The sequence below is a fragment of the Stegostoma tigrinum genome, chromosome 6 (assembly GCF_030684315.1).
Source record: "Stegostoma tigrinum isolate sSteTig4 chromosome 6, sSteTig4.hap1, whole genome shotgun sequence".
Taxonomy (NCBI): Eukaryota; Metazoa; Chordata; class Chondrichthyes; order Orectolobiformes; family Stegostomatidae; genus Stegostoma; species Stegostoma tigrinum.
In genome coordinates this window covers 61255017-61277455 of record NC_081359.1, presented here as the reverse complement: position 1 = coordinate 61277455, position 22439 = coordinate 61255017, and the positions used below count along the sequence as shown (strand labels likewise).

Genomic DNA, 22439 nt, shown 5'->3' with positions numbered 1-22439 from the left:
AGTTGTGCAACTACTTGTAGCAATTACATATTCATTATGCAAATGATATCTAATTTGATATGAAGTAGAGACAGAGAATGGATCATACATGGCAGAACAATTAACTATTTGTGGAGAATAAAGCTGACAAAATAATTCAATAACTCATTCCTCCTTTAAATACTATTCCAGACTCAACAAATAGTCCAGGAAATAGATTTATTATTCATACAAATGAAAGATGCAGCAAATTCACATTGTGATACTGAAAGGAAAACTTAATGTAGCAATAATAAAACTTTCAAAAACTACCTCAATAATAAATTTATGCATAATTATTGAAAACCTGCAAGTTTTATCTTACTTTATGACTGAGACTAAATGTACAGTGTTGTTACGTAGATGTCATTGGGGGTATAGCTCAGTGGTAGAGCATTTGACTGCAGATCAAGAGGTCCCCAGTTCAAATCTGGGTGCCCCCTAATTTTAGGGTGACATGGTGGCTCAGTGGTTAGCTCAGTGGTCAGGGTCACAGCACCAGGGACCTGGGTTCAATTCCCACCTTGGGCGACTGTCTGTGTGGAGTTTGCACATTCTCCCCGTGTCTGCATGGGTTTCCTCCAGGTGCTCCGGTTTCTTCCCACAGTCCAAAGATGTGCAGGTTAGGTGGATTGGCCATGCTAAATTGCCTGTAGTGTTCAGGGGTGTGTGGGTTATAGGGGGATGGGTCTGGGTGGAATGCTCGAAGGGGTAGTGTGGACTTGTTGGGCCAAAGGGCCTGTTTCCACACTGTAGGAAATCTAATCTAATCTAATCATAACTTACCCAACCATTCCACACATTCTTTTTCACTTTGCAAATTTCAAAAAAACCTTTCTTCATTGATTATTCTCAACTTTTTGATCATTTAGAAGTAGAAGCTGCAGTGACTATAACAAGGTCAGCCAGATAGACCTCACAGGATATGAGTTCCCTGATTGTGACTGATAGCCAGGTCCCATCAGGGAGCCTTGGCCAACAAATATAAACAAGAGTGTCAGAGGCTCTGTTCACTCTGAGAGCTGGCTCTGAAGAAACAGGGCCAGTGTCAAGTACTCGCACACATAAAGGGCGACTTGTTGACAGGATATGGGCCTCTGTGGAGTTATTTCAATACAACAAGAGAAAAATTATGTTCATGAAGCAATTTGGTCACTACAGTCACCTTTGAATTGGGGTAAGCATTTCTAATAACATGCTGTTATTTGGGAAGCTTGACTTATTTAATCGTGCCAGCGAAGACAAAGCACAGTATCTGGGAAGAATGTGTTATTTTTTTCCAGGCAAATGACATTGAGGCAGATGAGAAGCAATGAATAATTCTTCTGACAGTTTGTGGAACCACAGCTTTATTGGTTATTAGCAGTCTAACTTCCTGAGGCACTAGATACCTTTCAAGAGTTGACAGCTTTAGTGAAGGAATGTTATGATCCCAAGTCTCCTCTAATTTTGAGACTTTATTGGTTTTGCTCAACAGTTCAAGAACCACAAACAGGCACCATAACTGGCTTTGTCATTAGAAAATGCACCCAGTGGAGCAAATGAATTCCAGGGTGTGCTGATGGAAGTGGACTGCCTCACCAGACCAGTTGGGCTTGGGGCACACCACTTGAGTGAAAGTCATTACATAGCCTCATGCAGGGCATGTCCTGAACAGAGCTACTTGAGGTCAGCCCTTAGCAAAACCCCAAAACAAAACCAGACCTTAGTTAAATGGCTAAAATTTTTTTCCGGATCCAGGCCAGTCAGCCATTGTTATTGATGCCAGTATATGGACTCGAGACTACACAAGGTTCCCACTAGGCCTGAATTGAGTAAGGGAACTCATTGCCCAGTATCCTGAAAAGTGCACATGCTGGAAAGCCCACCTACATGGATGAGGGTAGGGCAGCGGATGTTGTCTATATGGACTTTAGTAAGGCCTTTGACAAGGTCCCATATGGCAGGCTAGTCATGAAAGTTAGGCCACACAGGATCCAGGGAGAGCTAGTTAATTGGATTCCAAATTGGCTCAGTCGTAGAAGCAGAGGGCGATGGTTGAAGGTTGTTTCTTTGGGCTGGAGGCCTGTGACTAGGAGTGTGCCACAGGGGTTGGTGCTGAGACCTTTGCTGTTTGTTATTTACATAAATGATCTGGATGTGAATGTACAAGGCATGATTAGTAAGTTTGTGGATGGTACAAAATTAGGAAGTATCATTGATCAAGAAGAAAGTCATCAAAAATTATAAAGGGATCATGATCAGATAGCGGGGTGGGCTGAGGATTGGCAAATGCAGTTCAATACAGATAAGCGTGAGACATTGCACTTTGGAAAGTCAACCCAAGGAAGGATCTATATGGTAAATGATAAGGTCCTGAGGAGTGTTGTGGAACAGAGGGACCCAAGAGTACACGTACGTAGCTCGTTGAAAGCGGTATCACAGGTGAACGGGATAGTGAAGAAAGCATTTAGCATGCAGGCCTTCATTGGTCACAGCATTGAATACGGGAGTTGGGACATTACGTTACAGTTGATGAGGCCGTCCTTGGAATATTGTGTACAGCTTTGGTTACTCTGTCGTAGGAACGACATGGTTAAACTGGAAAGTGTGCCCAGAAGTTTGACAAGGATGTTGCCAGGACTAGTGCTCCTGAGTTATTGGGAAAGGTTGGACACTTTAGAACTTTATTCCTTACAACGTAGGAGAATAAGGGGTAACCTTATTGCGGTGTATAAAATCATGAGAGCTAAAGATAGGTTGAATGCATATAGTCTTTCTCCTCAGATGAGGAATTGAAAGCTAGAGGACATAGGTTTAAGGTGTGAGGGGAGAGGTTCAATTAGGACCTGAGGGGCAACTTCTTCACACAGAGAGTGGTGTATATATGGAATGGGCTGCTGAACAGAGTGGTTGAGGCAGGTACAATAGCAACATTTTAAACACATTTGGATGGGTAAGTGATGGGAAGGGTTTAGAGGGGGACAGACCAAATGCGGGCAATTGGAACTAGCTGACTGGGCACCATGGTCAGTGTAGGCCAGTTTGGGCCAAAGGGCCTGTTTCTATACTATATTACTCTATGACTCCACGACCCCGGACTTAGAGGGGGAGGACTGTAGTGATTGTAATGAGGTCAGCCAGGTAGACCTCATCGGATGAGTACCCATATGGTGGCTGTTAACCTGGTCTAATCAGAGCGCCCTGGCTAACATGTATAAATAGTAGCATCAGAGATTCTGTGCAATCTGAGAGCTGGGTCTGAGCAAGCCAGGCCAGTGTCAGTACTGCACGCATGTAAATAAAGGATGAATTGGTGACAGGACACCGGCCTCTTTCGAGTTTTTTTCAGAAGTCTTATTGAAAGAATTACTTTCGAAAAAGTAGTTTTTCAACCCACTATGCCTCAAAACTGTGAAAATTGCTTTGACCATGCCATAGACTTAATCTAGTCAACTTATTTTTAAAGCTTTACACACATTACAGTCCTTTATTTCTGAGATAATGGGAACTGCAGATGCTGGAGATTCCAAGATAATAAAATGTGAGGCTGGATGAACACAGCAGGCCAAGCAGCATCTCAGGAGCACAAAAGCTGACGTTTCGGGCCTAGACCCTTCATCAAAGAGGGGGATGGGGGGAGGGAACTGGAATAAATAGGGAGAGAGGGGGAGGCGGACCGAAGATGGAGAGCAAAGAAGATAGGTGGAGAGGGTGTAGGTGGGGAGGTAGGGAGGGGATAGGTCAGTCCAGGGAAGACGGACAGGTCAAGGAGGTGGGATGAGGTTAGTAGGTAGCTGGGGGTGCGGCTTGGGGTGGGAGGAAGGGATGGGTGAGAGGAAGAACCGGTTAGGGAGGCAGAGACAGGTTGGACTGGTTTTGGGATGCAGTGGGTGGGGGGGAAGAGCTGGGCTGGTTGTGTGGTGCAGTGGGGGGAGGGGATGAACTGGGCTGGTTTAGGGATGCAGTGGGGGAAGGGGAGATTTTGAAACTGGTGAAGTCCTTTATTTCTGTTCTGTTGTTCAGTTAGTACTATTTCATTCTACATATAGCCTTGCTAGATAAGAAATTCCTGAATGTATTCTAAGTATAAAACTAATTGGCATTTTCAGAGCAGCAGTGGTACTGTTCACACTATATAAATTAGCTTCAATGAGACATGAGCGTGCATAATGGATTTATTAACTGACAGGTGTTACAACAATGGGTTAGAACCCCAAAATACTATTGGCATTTTTAGCCTTTATTTCCAAAATATGTGTTTTTTTTCTCTGAGAGAGGACTGTCACCATGCCAAGATAGCTGCATTTGGGCCTTTCTAGACAGTAGGAAAGTACAGCTGTCTAGACTATCTGTCTCTGCAAAGCAATCCTGCTTGCAACTAGTCTAATGCACAAAGTGCAAAGCAAGTAAATATGAAAGTACCATCTAAAAAAGATTAAATGCATCTAACCCCATCACTTTGCTACTAATCTTTTATCCATCATATTATGCCTTTAAACTTGAACTAAAGCCACTATCTATAGATCATCCTGTTTATCAGTGACAAATGTTTATTCCCTAATCATGATTATTCAGCTGTAGTTTATAAAGTGGATATTGTCTTATATAGTATAGAGGCGAGGTGAGAGAGTCTGCCCTTGACACCAAGGCAGCATTCGGCTGAATGTGGCTTCATGGAATCCTAGCAAAACTGGAGAAACTAGGAGCCATAGAGTCGTACACCACAGAAACAGACTCTTTGGTCCAACTTGTCCACGCTGACCAGGCATCCCAATTGACCTAGTCCCATTTGCCAGCATTTCGTCTTAATACCTCTAAGCTCTTCCTATTCATGTACCTATCCAGACACCTTCTAAAAGATGCAACTGTACCCACATCCACCACTTCCTGCAGTAGCTCTTTCTAAACCTGCATAAAAGTTTCCCCTTAGTTACTTTTTGAATATTTCCCATCTCACCTTAAACCTGTGCCCTCTAGTTTCAGAGAAAGCAGGAACTGCAGACGCTGGAGAATCTGAGATAACAAGGTATAGAGCTGGATGAACACAGCAGGCCAAGCAGCATCAGAGGAGCAGGAAGGCTGACATTTCTGGCCTAGACCCTTGAAGGGTCTAGGCCCCAAACTCCAGCCTTCCAGCTTTTCTGATGCTGTTTGGCCTGCTGTGTTCATCCAGCTCTACATCCTCTAGTTTCGGAATGAGAACAGGCCAAGATGTATCATATACTTCACATTGCTGGATGAAGATGGATGCTCCAAGCTTTGTCTTTCACATTGACGTGGTGGGCTCCATCATATGGAGATGAGATACTTGAGGATCCTCCACCTAGTTATTTAATTGTCTACCACTAGTCATGACTGGATAAGACATGATTGCACATTTCAGCTCCTTGTGGGATTCTTTAGCGCTGTCTAATGCATGTTGCTTCCTCTGTTTGGCTTACAAGTAGTCCTGCAATTCGGCTTCACCAGATTGACATCTCAGTACATGGTGACCAATCCAACAAGTACTAACACGGACAAACACATCTCCGACAGACAGACTGGCGAGATTGAGGTGAAATGGACTTTTCTGTCTTGTTGGTTTCCTCACCACTTGGCCAAACCCCCGGCTAGCAGTTATGCCCAATATAACTTGGCCTGCTCATTCAGTACTTGGGCAATGTTTTACAAATCACAGGAGATTTAATGTTAGAGAAAATGGTGTAAATCATCAGGCAAAAGTAATGTTAGAAACATAATCTTGTGTTCCTTTGAGAGGAAACCAATGCTGTGAAGCAACACGATTCTTTTGTAGTCTGCAAAGGAGAAAGCATGAAAAAACAGTAGCTGACCAAAACAGAAGTAAATGCTGTAACTGACATTATGAATTGTCTTCAACGCAGAGGGAAGAAAGGTCATAAAGAAGAGATCTAGCAGAGGGTGCATTGTCCCAAAAAAGTGCAAAGTAGTATGTTTTTTATGCAGCCTGCCATTTTAAAATACAAACAAATGGATAAGAAAGGGAGAAATCTTTAAAGTGACAACAAGTTCATGAGCTTGTAAAACTACAAGATCAGAAAAAAGTCGGGAGAAATTAATGATTCTAAAAATAAATATAAATAGACACCTGATAGAGTTTACACTAAATTCAGGAGCAGGGATGTTGGCATTATCAGATCAATTTAATTAGCTTAAACAAATAAAATTACAACCATCAACCATGAAGTTGCCAGATCCTGGAGGAATATCATTAAAAAGGAAAGGTCAATTTCAGGTGAAACTCAGGAAAAAGGAACGAGAAATCAGTAAGATGGAATCTACAGGAGTTAAAAATGTATCTAATGTCATCCTCGCAGAGCTACACGTTCACAACAGCAACAGTGGGAGTGACCAGCACACAGATGTTGTGGAGGTGAAGCCCCACCACCACAGTGAGGATACTCATTATTGTATTGAGCAGCACAACCACTGTAACTGCTAAACAAATCTAGCAAATCAAGACCAGGCATCCATGAGGTGCTGTCACCAACAGTGGCAGTACTGCATTCAACAAAAATTTGCAACCTCAGATTGCCCCCAGCACATCAGTGGAACGATAATGCTGAAGCTTTTGCAAGCATTTTCAGCCGGAAGTGCTGAGTGGACAATTTATTTTATCCTCCTCCTGAGATCCTCTGTGTGATAGATGTCAGCATTCACCCATTTTCATTTATTCAAAGTGATACCACTGAATGACCATTCAGCCCTTAGTGTCTGCAATGGTCCTCTGAGCATTTAAACTTGGTGCCAATCTTCTGCTTTTTCCCCATATCCCTGCACATTGTTTCATATTTAATGTCTTATCTGATACCTAGTGGAATATCTTATTTGAACCTGCCCCACCACACTTTTAAGCAGGTAGTCAGACTGTCTGTAACTGTTGGTTGCGTAACAGCATTAAATAGCTGAAGGCACTGAACCCCTCCAAAGGCTATGGGCCCTAACAGCATTCCAGCAATAGTGCGAAGACTTGTGCTCTAGCCATTCCCATGGCCAGGCAGGTCCAGTAGAGGCAAAACTTTGACATCTACTTGGCGATGTGGAAATGGCCCAGCTATGTCTTATCCAAAATAAAAGAGTAACTCTGACTTGACTAATTACTGCCCACATCAGCCTACTTTTAACCAGCACCAGTGTGATGTAAGGTGTCGCCAACTACGCTGTCAATAGTAACCTGCTCTCTGATGCTCATTTTGTGTTCCTCCAGGCCCACACAGCTCCCGACTTCATTACAGACTTGATTGAAACATGGACAAAAGAGCTGAACTCAAGTGGGGAGTGATTATGACTGCAGTTGGTATGTCAAGTCAAGACTTGACAGAGTGCAGTATGAAGGAACGCTAGCAAAACTGAATCAATCAGAATCAGGGTATATACCTCCACTGTTTGGAATTGTAGCTAGTAGAAAAGAAAATGGTTGTGGTTGTTGGAGCTCAAACATTTCAACCACAGAACATCCCAAGCAGGAATTCATCAAGATAGTGTCCAGAGACCAACCATCTTGGCCAGGAGAGAATCCAAAACATTCTCTGTCGCTGAATCAAAATCCTGAAACTCACACCCTTATAGCACTGATACCCCAAGGATTGTGGCGAGTTCAAGGAAGTGAGTTACCACAAATTCTCAAAGGCAATAGGAATAGGCAATAAATATTGTCCAAACCAGTGACACCCACAGTCAGTGAACAAACATAAATGAAAACTGAATATCTCAACATCATTCAGAATCAAGAATGTTATCTACTAAGCAGAAAACCATGTTTGGAGCTAAATTAATCTGCAAAATTGATGCCACTGCAAATACATTGCCAGTATAAAAAAGTGTTGTCAGGTTTAGCGAAATTGAAAACAGAATATCATATCAGTCTACAGGATGATGGAAAACCAGTCTGGTTATACACGCTGAGCAAAGTCCCTCACCCTCTTTTGAACAATGTTAAGAAGAATTCAAGAAGATTAGACAGGAAGTGATTTTACAAGTTACGATGGCAAGCAGATTGTGTTGAGATGTGGTTATAGTTTGAGAAGTATCTCAAATCGGTGAATTAACTCATTGAATAAACCAGTAAAAGATTAGATTCATCCAATGGCCTCAGCTGATGAAAATCTAGTAAACTAGCGAAGGGTGCCCTATTCACCAAGCTGGATCTTAATAATGGATTTTGGCAATTCCTTCCAGCTGAAAATGCAAAGATGTTGACCATTTTTAATACACCTTTACCTTTCGGAATAGCATCCATTCCAGATTCTTTTCAGACCACAATTCCTGCACATTGGAAGGAATTAACAGGGTAATGTGCCACATGGACAGCATATTGATACATGGATATGCAAAAGAAGAGCATAACCAAAGAGTCAGAACAATGATGAGAGTGCGACAGAATGCAAGTCACTCAATAGAGTCCGCACAACATGTAGGATTCTTGACTTTGTATTATCAAATAGTGATCCATGGTTTGCAAATGGGCAGTTTAAGACATTCACAAGATCTCATTTGTGTGACCGCTTCACCTTACTATCCTCAAGTAAATAGAGAAGTTGAGCAAATTTGAACCATAAAAGATTCATTGAAGAAAAATAAAGATTCAATTTTCCACTTTTAAGCTACAGATCTTCACCGTAAAGGATGTGTTATCGCCACCAGTCACTAACAACACAACCTCCATCTTTGCTTTCGATGTTGAAACCTCGCACTACTGAGAATGACCACAAGAGATTGGAACAACCTCAAGAGGAGCAAAGGGTCAAACGGGCGTGAAGATTTAGGAAAATGTATAAAACATGAGAGTTACCAGAGTTACAGCCCGAAGAAAGAGTGTGGGTTTGTGGTCAACAGGTTTAGAATTAGGTTTCATTGCCATGTGTACTCAAGTATAGGAGTACAGTGAAAAGTGCACAATGCTGCTACACACAGCGCCATCTTAGGTAATGGAGAGAAGGAATGACTATAACAAAAACAAGACAACTAAGATTGTATATGGTTGAAAAAAATTGTGATATATTGATTTCATTGAACAAGGGAATATCTTCAGAAGAGGAGGAACAGTAAAGTTTGCTAAGGAGAAGAACTATATCACTGAGATTGGTAAAAGCACCGTGTAGCCCTGCAAAGTCTGAGACTTCGATGGCAGTTATTTTAGTATAAGTATAATGGGGATAAAGACTTGGAGGGACATGTGGAGTAATTTAATGGATTGTGAATCCTACTAGCCACTGAAACTTCACAGCTGATTCTGCAGAGTTATGTAGAATAAACAAATTGTGAGATGAGCATGAATAGTGCATGTGCTACCTTTATATCAATTGTGCAGTGCATTGGAAAGTTGTTTAAATGACTGTGTTCACCTGGTGGCATAATATGCATTCATTTTAACAGCTAACACTATGCCCGATCTTTATGGCCAGCAGCTTTTCTATAGTGAGTGAGTGAGTGAGTGAGCAAGTGAGTAAAAATCAATATAGAACTACGAAGATCCATAAACTCTGTTGTATGAGTGTCAACCCATTGGAAATATGTGTTTGATGATTCCTCCCTTTCCATTCCTGCTAACTAAGCATTTCTATAACAATCCTCCACTACCATTCTGTTTTGCACAAGCTCTTCAGAAAAGCTCCTGAGCCCCGAAAAACAAAGATTACTGTCAGGATATTTATCCTTTGTACTAAACCTCAGCTTAATGCTATCGCTGTGTCCCTGAAAACCAAAGGAAAGAAGTTTAACTGAATGATATGTTTCCAAACAAAACAATGTTAAAACTGAATGAACACAAAAGCTGACGTTTCGGGCCGAGACCCTTCATCAGAGAGGGGGATGGGGGGAGGGAACTGGAATAAATAGGGAGAGAGGGGGAGGCGGACCGAAGATGGAGAGCAAAGAAGATAGGTGGAGAGGGTGTAGGTGGGGAGGTAGGGAGGGGATAGGTCAGTCCAGGGAAGACGGACAGGTCAAGGAGGTGGGATGAGGTTAGTAGGTAGCTGGGGGTGCGGCTGGGGGTGGGAGGAAGGGATGGGTGAGAGGAAGAACCGGTTAGGGAGGCAGAGACAGGTTGGACTGGTTTTGGGATGCAGTGGGTGGGGGGGAAGAGCTGGGCTGGTTGTGTGGTGCAGTGGGGGGAGGGGATGAACTGGGCTGGTTTAGGGATGCAGTGGGGGAAGGGGAGATTTTGAAACTGGTGAAGTCCACATTGATACCATATGGCTGCAGGGTTCCCAGGCGGAATATGAGTTGCTGTTCCTGCAACCTTCGGGTGGCATCATTGTGGCAGTGCAGGAGGCCCATGATGGACATGTCATCAAGAGAATGGGAGGGGGAGTGGAAATGGTTTGCGACTGGGAGGTGCAGTTGTTTGTTGCGGACTGAGCGGAGGTGTTCTGCAAAGCGGTCCCCAAGCCTCCGCTTGGTTTCCCCAATGTAGAGAAAGCCGCACCGGGTACAGTGGATGCAGTATACCACATTGGCAGATGTGCAGGTGAACCTCTGCTTAATGTGGAATGTCATCTTGGGGCCTGGGATGGGGGTGAGGGAGGAGGTGTGGGGACAAGTGTAGCATTTCCTGCGGTTGCAGGGGAAGGTGCCGGGTGTGGTGGGGTTGGAGGGCAGTGTGGAGCGAACAAGGGAGTCACGGAGAGAGTGGTCTCTCCGGAAAGCAGACAGGGGTGGGGATGGAAAAATGTCTTGGGTGGTGGGGTCGGATTGTAAATGGCGGAAGTGTCGGAGGATAATGCGTTGTATCCGGAGGTTGGTAGGGTGGTGTGTGAGAACGAGGGGGATCCTCTTGGGGCGGTTGTGGCGGGGGCGGGGTGTGAGGGATGTGTCGCGGGAAATGCGGGAGACGCGGTCAAGGGCGTTCTCAATCACCGTGGGGGGGAAGTTGCGGTCCTTAAAGAACTTGGACATCTGGGATGTGCGGGAGTGGAATGTCTTATCGTGGGAGCAGATGCGGCGGAGGCGGAGGAATTGGGAATAGGGGATGGAGTTTTTGCAGGAGGGTGGGTGGGAGGAGGTGTATTCTAGGTAGCTGTGGGAGTCGGTGGGCTTGAAATGGACATCAGTTACAAGCTGGTTGCCTGACACCAAAAATCGTAAGTACAACCAACTCACTGGCCCCTGCCACCCACAAGAGGATTCCTGCGCCTCCCAAATCCCGACTCTGTCCCTGCCCCTCCCCCACCATGCACCCGCCGCCATTGACCATGAGGACACGGCCGGAGACCCCACCGATGACGTCACATCGGCCTCCGCCGGCCACAGAACTTCCGGAACCGCTGCTGCAGTCACCACCTCCACGTCCAGGTACTACAGCCCACACACCACCCTCACCTCAGCTGCTGCCGCCCACCCCGATCCTCCCACCGCCGACGGAACCCCGCCCACGGCCGACGCCGACGGAACCCCGCCCACGGCCGACGCCGACGGAACCCCGCCCACGGCCGACGCCGACGGAACCCCGCCCACGGCCGACGCCGACGGAACCCCGCCCACGGCCGACGCCGACGGAACCCCGCCCACGGCCGACGCCGACGGAACCCCGCCCACGGCCGACGCCGACGGAACCCCGCCCACGGCCGACGCCGACGGAACCCCGCCCACGGCCGACGCCGACGGAACCCCGCCCACGGCCGACGACATCATCGCTCCGCCCACAACCTCCACAGCCAGCAACCCCAGAGGAGACAGCCACCCTGAGCCCTGCCGCATCTTCACCATCCCCCCAGACCTCCCACTGACTGAGGACGAACGGTCAGTCCTGAGCAAGGGGCTCACCTTTGTCCCCCTACAACCACACATCAACGAATACCAGTCACGGTCGGACATAGAGCAGTTTTTCCGCCGTCTTCGCCTGCATGCCTACTTCTTCAACCGGGAACCCAACCCTCCTTCCACTGACCCCTTCACCCGCTTCCAACACAAGTCCTCCTCCTGGACACCACCCCCAGGCCTCCTACCCTCCCTCGACCTCTTCATCTCCAACTGCCGTCGAGACATTAACCGCCTCAACCTCTCCACCCCTCTCACCCACTCCAACCTCTCCCCCGCAGAACGGGCAGCCCTCCGCTCCCTCCGCTCCAACCCCAACCTCACCATCAAACCCGCAGACAAGGGTGGCGCAGTGGTAGTATGGCGTACTGACCTCTACATCGCCGAGGCCAGACGCCAACTCTCCGACACCACCTCCTACCGCCTCCTCGATCATGACCCCACACCCGAGCACCAAACCATCATCTCCAACACCATTCATGACCTCATCACCTCAGGGGACCTCCCACCCACAGCCTCCAACCTCATTGTTCCCCAACCCCGCACAGCCCGTTTCTATCTCCTTCCCAAAATCCACAAACCTGCCTGCCCTGGTCGACCCATCGTCTCAGCCTGCTCCTGCCCCACCGAACTCATCTCCACCTATCTGGACTCCATTTTCTCCCCTTTGGTCCAGGAACTCCCCACCTATGTCCGTGACACCACCCACGCCCTCCACCTCCTCCAGGACTTCCAATTCCCTGGCCCCCAACACCTCATATTCACCATGGACGTCCAGTCCCTGTACACCTGCATTCCGCATGGAGATGGCCTCAAGGCCCTCCGCTTCTTCCTGTCCCGCAGGCCCGACCAGGCCCCCTCCACCGACACTCTCATCCGCCTAGCGGAACTCGTCCTCACACTCAACAACTTCTCTTTTGACTCCTCCCACTTCCTACAGACTAAGGGGGTGGCCATGGGCACCCGCATGGGCCCCAGCTATGCCTGCCTCTTTGTAGGTTACGTGGAACAGTCCATCTTCCGCACCTACACAGGCCCCAAACCCCACCTCTTCCTCCGGTACATTGATGACTGTATCGGCGCCGCCTCTTGCTCCCCAGAGGAGCTCGAACAGTTCATCCACTTCACCAACACCTTCCACCCCAACCTTCAGTTCACCTGGGCCATCTCCAGCACATCCCTCACCTTCCTGGAGCTCTCAGTCTCCATCTCAGGCAACCAGCTTGTAACTGATGTCCATTTCAAGCCCACCGACTCCCACAGCTACCTAGAATACACCTCCTCCCACCCACCCTCCTGCAAAAACTCCATCCCCTATTCCCAATTCCTCCGCCTCCGCCGCATCTGCTCCCACGATAAGACATTCCACTCCCGCACATCCCAGATGTCCAAGTTCTTTAAGGACCGCAACTTCCCCCCCACGGTGATTGAGAACGCCCTTGACCGCGTCTCCCGCATTTCCCGCGACACATCCCTCACACCCCGCCCCCGCCACAACCGCCCCAAGAGGATCCCCCTCGTTCTCACACACCACCCTACCAACCTCCGGATACAACGCATTATCCTCCGACACTTCCGCCATTTACAATCCGACCCCACCACCCAAGACATTTTTCCATCCCCACCCCTGTCTGCTTTCCGGAGAGACCACTCTCTCCGTGACTCCCTTGTTCGCTCCACACTGCCCTCCAACCCCACCACACCCGGCACCTTCCCCTGCAACCGCAGGAAATGCTACACTTGTCCCCACACCTCCTCCCTCACCCCCATCCCAGGCCCCAAGATGACATTCCACATTAAGCAGAGGTTCACCTGCACATCTGCCAATGTGGTATACTGCATCCACTGTACCCGGTGCGGCTTTCTCTACATTGGGGAAACCAAGCGGAGGCTTGGGGACCGCTTTGCAGAACACCTCCGCTCAGTCCGCAACAAACAACTGCACCTCCCAGTCGCAAACCATTTCCACTCCCCCTCCCATTCTCTTGATGACATGTCCATCATGGGCCTCCTGCACTGCCACAATGATGCCACCCGAAGGTTGCAGGAACAGCAACTCATATTCCGCCTGGGAACCCTGCAGCCATATGGTATCAATGTGGACTTCACCAGTTTCAAAATCTCCCCTTCCCCCACTGCATCCCTAAACCAGCCCAGTTCATCCCCTCCCCCCACTGCACCACACAACCAGCCCAGCTCTTCCCCCCCACCCACTGCATCCCAAAACCAGTCCAACCTGTCTCTGCCTCCCTAACCGGTTCTTCCTCTCACCCATCCCTTCCTCCCACCCCCAGCCGCACCCCCAGCTACCTACTAACCTCATCCCACCTCCTTGACCTGTCCGTCTTCCCTGGACTGACCTATCCCCTCCCTACCTCCCCACCTACACCCTCTCCACCTATCTTCTTTGCTCTCCATCTTCGGTCCGCCTCCCCCTCTCTCCCTATTTATTCCAGTTCCCTCCCCCCATCCCCCTCTCTGATGAAGGGTCTCGGCCCGAAACGTCAGCTTTTGTGCTCCTGAGATGCTGCTTGGCCTGCTGTGTTCATCCAGCCTCACATTTTATTATCTTGGAGTCTCCAGCATCTGCAGTTCCCATTATCTCGAATGTTAAAACTGAAGTTTGTTTTATCTAAAAGAGAACTAGCAATAAAGAGTTTTTGTACAAGTTAAACATTGTACCATACATGTCTAGTATGGACTTGAAATAACTTGTAAAATAAATAAGTAAATAAAAATAAAATAAATATTGCATAAATTCGAATTAAATGACCCTCAGAGATAGTAGGAACTGCCGATGCTAGAGAATCTAAGATAACATGGTGTGAAGCTGGATGAACACAGCAGGCCAAGCAGCATCAGAGGAGCAGGAAAGTTTGACGTTTCGGGTTGAGACCCTTCTTCAGAAATGGGGGAGGGGAAGGGGATTCTGAAATAAATAAGGAGACATGCGGAGGTGGATAGAAGATGAAGAAAGGAGAAGATAGGGTGAGAGGAGATAGACAGGTCAAAGAGGCGGGGTTAGTGAATGTAGATGGGGAGTTAGGAAGGGGATAAGTCAGTCCAGGGAGGACGGACAGGTCAAGGAGGCAGGATGAGGTTAGTGGGTAGGAGATGGGGGTGGGGCTTGAGGTTTGAGGAATGGTTAGGGAGGCGGGGGCTAGCTGGGTTGGTTTTGGGATGTGTTCAGGGGAGGGGAGATTTTGAAGTTTGTGAAGTCCACATTGATACCCTTGGGCTGCAGGGTTCCCAAGCGTAATATGAGATGCAGATCCTGCATCTTTCGGTGGCGTCATTGTGGAAATGCAGGAGGCCCAGGATGGACGTGCCGTCCGAGGAGTGGGGGTGGGGAAGTTGAAATGGTTCGCGACGGGGAGGTGTAGCTGATTGTTACGAACTGAGCGTGGGTGCTCCGCAAAGCAGTCCCCAAGCCTCCGCTTGGTTTACCTGATGTAAAGGAGGCCACAATGGGAACAGCAGATATAGCATACCATATTAGTAGTGTGCAGGTGAACATCTGTTTGACGTGGAAGGTCTTCTTAGGGACTGCATTAGGTGAACTGGGAGGTGTAGGGGCAGGTGTAGCACTTGCTTCGGTTGCAGGGAAAAGTGCCAGGTGTGGTGGGGCTAGAGGGGATTGTGGAGCAGACAAGGGAGTCACGGAGAGAGTGGTCCCTCTGGAAAGCACATAAGGATGGGGACGGGAAAATGTCTTTGGTGGTAGGGTCAGATTGCAGATGGCGGAAGTGTCGGAGGATGATGCATTGGATTTGGAGGTTGGTGAGTGGTACATTTGGTGCTGATGAAAAGGATGCCATTCTGATTGTAGCTTTAGACCCTCACTGGTCTTTCTACATGAGAAGTTCGCTGTGTTCAGATATGGCCTGCTTTCTCTTTTATTAAATGGACTTTGAGATGCCAATAAGTCCAGTGTGTGATCTTTAGATTCTGCCAAAGATGGCACATGAAGATTTTTGGAACATTTTGCACTCTCTCTGCCAGTCTAGCTTAACCTGATAAGGTCTCTCAGTGTCCAGACCCCACAAACTCTCCGGCTTTGGTCAGTCACCATGAACTGGTGGAGAGATTTCACTTCTTCAGAAATGTTTTGAAGACATCCTTAAAGCAGTTCAGTCAGGATGGCTTTGAGTGATCACCACCGCAGTGCTGTCGCATTGACTCGTGACCTTCAACAAATGTCTCTCTCACCAGCTTTTAAATGGCCTTTGTGCCCCACCTCTTGTAATGTTGATGCAGGGCCAGACTCGGTCTCCAAAATTAATGAGAGGATTGCAGGGACAGAATCCTGAAGAAAAATTACTGTATCCAGTATTTTTCACCCAAACAATCGCTGAAACAAGGCAAGCCATTGTACCGGTGCAAATCGGCAAATGCCTCTATCTCAGAGATCGCAAGAACTGCCAGATGTTGGAGACAGCGATAACACAGTGTGGAGCTGGAGGAACACAACAGGCCAGGTAGCATCAGAGGAGCAGGAAAGTTGATGTTTCAGGCCAGGACCCTTTTTCAGAAAATCTCACTGATTTTAAAATAGCTCCTTGACAATCACAACCACTACACTCATCCCACCTCCCCATTGTAATGCCATAGAATATTTGTACTTGCAAATCTAAAATTAAAATCAGGTTGCTCAGTCAATAAAGGGTCCATTACTGTGTAGAACTGGGCAGCTCAGGCTTAAGAGCCTTCTTTCCAAAAGGAAAAGACTTTACTAAAATATCCTTTATTAGGAATATTGCTTCAAAGTTTTTTGAAATAAATCAGGGTTCCCCAAGTGCAAGTGGGCTCACAGTATGGCACAGATCCGATTACACGACCTAATGTCAATGCTAAAAAGTACAAGATATCTGATCTGCATCATTGCAACTGTGCCTATGAGTACAAATTTTTCAGCTTACTTATTTGATTCTAATCTGTTTTCCACTTAAGAACCGTTTTTTCAAATATTTGCACTTAAAATATATATTCCCTGTTCATTTCCACAAATACCACCCACATTTCTTTCATATTAATCCATATTAAAATTTTTCAGTTTATGCCATCAATATCAATTAGATATATTTTTCTTTGTGCTTAGAATACACAATACAACACTTCTTTAAAAAATTCATTGACAGGATGTGGGTATTACTGGCTGAAATATTATTTATTGCTTATCTTTAATTGCTGATGAAAAGATGTTGGTGAACCACCCTTTTTAATCATTGCGGTTTATGAAATGGGGGCACAGCTGCAGTATTGTAAGGAAAGGAGTTTCAGAATTTTGTCATCCCTGGCAATGAAGGAAAAGTGACTTAGCTCCAAGAGAGAATGACATGTGGCTTGGAGAGGATCTTTCAGGTGTCTGTGAACCCATGCTTTAGCTGTCCTTATCCTTCTTGGCAATTTGAAAGGCACTGCCTCAGTGCTGTGCACCTTGGAGATTGTACCTAATGTTCTGACTACGTACCAGTAATGGAGGGAGTGAATATATGAGGTGATGCATGTGGCATTAATCAAGTGACCTGCTTTGTCCTCAATAGTGTCAAGTTTCTTGAGTTCTGTTGGAGCCACTCTCATCCAAACAAATGGCGTGTATTCCATCACACTCCTCATCTGTGCTTGGACAGTTACTGAGGATTTGGCAGGTGAATTCCAATCTCCCAAATGCTTTGTCGCCACAATATGTATCTAATTGTTCCGGTTCTAAGTCGACAGCATTCCCAAGCATATTGACGGTGGTGGCTGTTATGCCATTGACTGTCATGAGTTAATGGTTAGATGGTCATCACCCATCGACATGGCGCAAATGTTACTTGCGAACTGTTAGCCCAACTCTGGGTGTCGTACTTATCTCGCAGTGGACATGGATTGCTTCAATATCTGAGGAGTCACAAATGGTGCTGAATATTGTTCAATCATCAGCAAACTTCCCCATTTCTGGCCATATGATGGAGGGAAGATTATCCTTAGATGGCTGAGTCCAGTACAGTACCCTGAGGAAGTGCTACCCTTGATCGAAACGATTAACCTCCAAAGTCCACAACCAACTTCCTTTGTACCAGTTATGACTGCAACCATTGAAGAGATACGCCCTGATTCCATTGCCTCCAGTTTTCTAAGCCTCTTCAATGCCATAATCGGTCAACTGTTACTTTGTCATCAAGTGCAGTTCTCTCACCTCACCTCCAGACCATATAAGGTCCACTTCACGTTAACCTACATCTAAAATGGAGCCACTGAAGAAACAGACATTTGGTGCTGATAAAAAGGATGATATTCCAATTGTGGCTTTAGATTTAAAATTTAAAAGCTGCTTTATCTGTAATATGATGGACACATGATCAACAGTATGATAATGAGGTTAGATATGTTTATTTCTTAAGCAAGTTCTTTGCAATTTTGCGCATTACTCTAGTTCCAAAGAGGATTGGTTTCTAATGAAACTGATGCTCTAGACAGATGTACTTTTCCACTGTCCAGAAAGATCTTACTACAAGGAAATTACTCATTTTTGTGACATTGCTTCATGGCAAATTTTCTCCATTTTATATACATCACAGTCTGCTATCTATTTTTAATAAACAGCTAAAACTGAATGATGCAGCATCTACTTTTACCCAAAGTGTTTGTAATAGTGCACTTTTTGCTCCAATGTATATAGTTCACGTGTCAATTACACAAAATTTTCTTTTACAACTGCCTTCTCTTTTAAGATTCCATGATAGTTCAAATAAGAAAATACTTCCTTCTGTCATCTTAAAAGTTGTATCTTTAAATGATTTTCCCTCAAAGAATGGAGTCAGTCTAAAAGTCAATCACTCAGTTTACAGTTAGTTCCTTACTGAATAAGTACTTTTGTAAATCATTGATGAAATGATGGAATGTCAAACAGAGACAGCAATGTAATGTAAACAAGTTAATGAGTAGGCAAAAGCTTGGCAGATGGAACATAATGTGGGAAAACATGAGGTTATGCAGTTTGACAAGCAGAACAGAGGAGCTTAGCATCAGTTGAATGGAGAATGATCACGAAACAGAAGGATTTGGGCCCCATTCTTCATGAATCACAAAAAGTTAGCATTCAAGTTCAGTCAGCAATAAGGAAGGCAAATATAATGTTGGCCTTCACGTCAAAGGAAATGGAATATAACAGTGGGGAGGTTTGGGTAAAATAAGGCACTAATTTGTTTACACAAAAATAGGCAAAGAACTGTGGATGATGGAAACCAGAAACAAAAACAGAAATTGCTAGAAAAACTCAGCAGCTCTGGCAGCAACTGTGGAGAGAAAACAGAATTAATGTTACAGGTCCAGTGACAACTCTGAAGAAAGGCCACTGGATCCAAAACTTTAACTCTGCTTTCTCTCCACAGATGCAGACAGACCTGCTGATGTTTCCTGCAATTTCTGTTTTTGTTAATAGTCAGACTACGGCTGGAATACTGTGAACAGTTTTGGGGTCTCAACAAAGGAAATGGAGGCTGGCTTTGGAGCAGTCCATAGAAAGTTCACTAGGCTGCTGTCAGATTTGGAGGGGCTGTCTCTTGAGGAGACGTTGAGTAGGTTGACCATGTACTCATTGGAATTTAGAAAAATGAGAGGCAACCTTATTGAAACCAGTAAGATTCTTAGGGAATTTCACAGGATGGATGCAGAAAGGTGTTTCCTCTTCTAAGAAAATCTAGGCATAAATTCAGAATAAGGGCCACGTTTCGGCAGGCTGAATAGCCTACTTCTGCCTCTACATCTTATGGTCTTATTAAGATGGTGTGTGGAAGGATTCAGGTAAGAGTTAATTGATAAATAGCAAGGGAAATGTCAAAAGTCTAGAACCAAGGAGCATTTTCAGTAGCTATAAGGAAGTGAAGAAGGAAGCGAGGAAGCAACACAGAGAATAATGTATTAGTGATTTTGGTGACATCATGCACATTTAGAAAAAGGTCTATGCTAAAGGCCCTGTATCTAGATATGTGAAGCATTCACAAGAAATTAGATAAATTATCAGCAATTAGCAATTAATCAATTTGAACTGATGGCCATTACAGAAACATGGTTACAAAGTGATCAAGACTGGGAACTAAATACTTTGTTTTACTTTTAAAAGAGACGGACAATTGGAGAAGTTGATGGGGTAACCCTGATAAAAGGCAGGTTGAAAAGGCAGAGAGAAAGGAACTGAATTTAGAAAAACACAAATTAGGGTGTTTGCATGGCTTTTTTAAAATTACATTCATGGACTGTGAGAGCCACAGCTAAGCCAGCATTTATTGCTTTAATAAGATTGCTTATTTCTAACTGCCCTTGAGGAGGTGGTGATGAGCTGACTATTAGATCACTACAGTTCTTGGGGTATGGGTGTAAAGGCATCCTCAGTTCTACCAATGAGGGAATTCCAGGATTTTGATCCAGGAACAGTGAAGTCCCAAATCAGGAGAGCATGTGATTTGGCAGGGAGCTTGAACGTAGTGGTGCTCCCACACATCTTCTGTCTTGGTTCTTCCAGACTCTAGAGGTCAGAGTTTCAAAGGTGCTGTCTAAGGACCTTTGGAGGGTTGCTGCAATGCATTTTATAGATGGTACACCCTGCTGCCACTATGTATCCAAGCTGAAAAAAAATTAATGCTGAGTGCAATGGATGGGATGCAATCAAATGGGCTACTTTGTCTGGAATGATGTCATCCTTTTTGACTGTTGTTGAAATTGCACTCATTAACACAAATTTCATAGTATTCCATTGCATTCCTGCCTTATCAGTGGTGGATAGGTAATGGGAAAACTGGTGAAGTGCTTGCCACAGAATTCCCAAACTCCTACCTGCTCTTGTAACCATATTATTCATATGGCTAGTCGAGTTTAGTTTCAAATTAGTGGTGTTCCTCAGGTTGTAGACAGAGGGGGAATTCAGTAATGGTAATGCCATTGAATGTTCAACAGGCTGTTGTTGGATTCTGTCTTGTTATCCCACCAGGTGAAACACGCTTCCTGTATTTATCCTTTTAACCTCTATGGGCATATTATAAGTTTGAAATGCCATCTGCCTCTTTTGTCCGGGCAAATGCAGAGGACATGATCTAGGGATTGACAACAGGAAAAACATGACACTCAAAACTCCTGAGAAGCACCTTGCTAACAAAGTACAAAGACACTTTGTACATCCTAGGGTCCTAGCATTCATTACAAAACGTCAGCTTTTGTGCTCCTAAGATGCTGCTTGTGTTCATCCAGCTCCACACTTTGTTATCTCAGATTGTCGAGCATCTGCAGTTCCTATTATCTCTGAGAAGCACCCCGCACCCAGTTTCTCAAGAAATAACAATTTTTATTTATGTTTACCACATTCCAGCTAGAGGTCTATTTGTATCTAATGTAACTATCTCTGCCTCCTCGTGCATATGTAGCATCTATTTTCGGTTTGCTGTTAACCATTTATGACAATGAATGTCTATTAATTTAAATCCAATCCAATGCCCATGTTATACATATGAATGGAGAGTCACTTTATAATGTTTGTTTCCTCCATTTCTAGGGGAGCTTAAGGCAACTACATTAGCTCATGAGCAGCTTTGGCTGAAAGAGATTTTTGATTTAGTACAATTAAGTAATGTATTCCCCATGATGTTATTCTTTATGTCACGTGTTCAGTAGATAATTCCTTTTTTCCTGACTGAAGTCCTATATTTTTTCACCAACTTGGAGGCTGTGTACATGTTAGTTTTCAAGAAAAATATTTTTAGCTATTTGCACAATTTAAACCTTTTGATAGCCTTCATGTCTTTACAAAAGATTGGAGCAAATTAAAATCAGCTTTTGGGCATTACAATATGACTCCCTATTCAAAATGCATAACCAGGGCATCAGATCAAATTTGAATCAGGCTCAGTTGTTAAGTTTCTAAGCTATAAAGATCAAGCTATTACTTCCTATTAATATATACCTGTCCTTGAAAATTGGCTTATTTATCTATATGTCCAATACTATCTTCCTTAAATTATCTCCTTTCAGTCTCAGAGTGAAATTGAACTGTAATATACTTAGGTAGTTATGATTCCAAACAGTTAGGCCAAATTTCAGAGCTGACCATGAATTGCCAAATTTAGAATTCTGCAGTTTTTAAATCTATCAGTGCATATAGTCACTACTACTTTATAGAGTCATAGGCCCAAAGCTCTGTAAGAGGCTCGTTGGCCTATTATTCCCTACTAAACACCAATCTACAATAGTTCCATGTTCCATTAACTTTGTACACTACAGTGTTTCATGTGTTCATCTACATACTTAAATGTTGTGATGGTTCCTGCCCCTCCACTCTTTCGGGCAGCCAGGTCCAGATACCCACCACCTTTTGTGTGAAGCTTTCTTCTTTAAATTCCTTCTAAGCCTCCATTTACCTTAAATTGATGCATCTGCTATTGACCAATTTACTAAAGGGAGAATTTTCTCTCTATCTATGCCTCTCATAATGCCATACACCTCAATCAGATGGCTCCTTAGCTTTGTGCGCTCTCAGGAAAATAAGGCAAGTCCATCTAACCTCTCTTTTTAGCTGAAACACTCCAGCCCAGGCAAAAGACTGGTGAAACCCTTCTGCACCCTTTCTAACGCAATTACTTCCTTCCCAAATTGTGGCAAGCAGAACAGCACACAGCACTTCAGTTGCAACA

The 22439-nt window shown here is 45.1% G+C and overlaps 1 non-coding gene across 1 annotated transcript; it reads left to right on the top strand.

Annotated features, from left to right (window-relative positions):
- Window positions 1-389: 389 nt before the first annotated feature.
- Window positions 390-461, top strand: trnac-gca (transfer RNA cysteine (anticodon GCA)). The gene has a single exon. It is a non-coding gene; the product is annotated as a tRNA-Cys (tRNA).
- The last annotated feature ends 21978 nt before the right edge of the window (window positions 462-22439 follow it).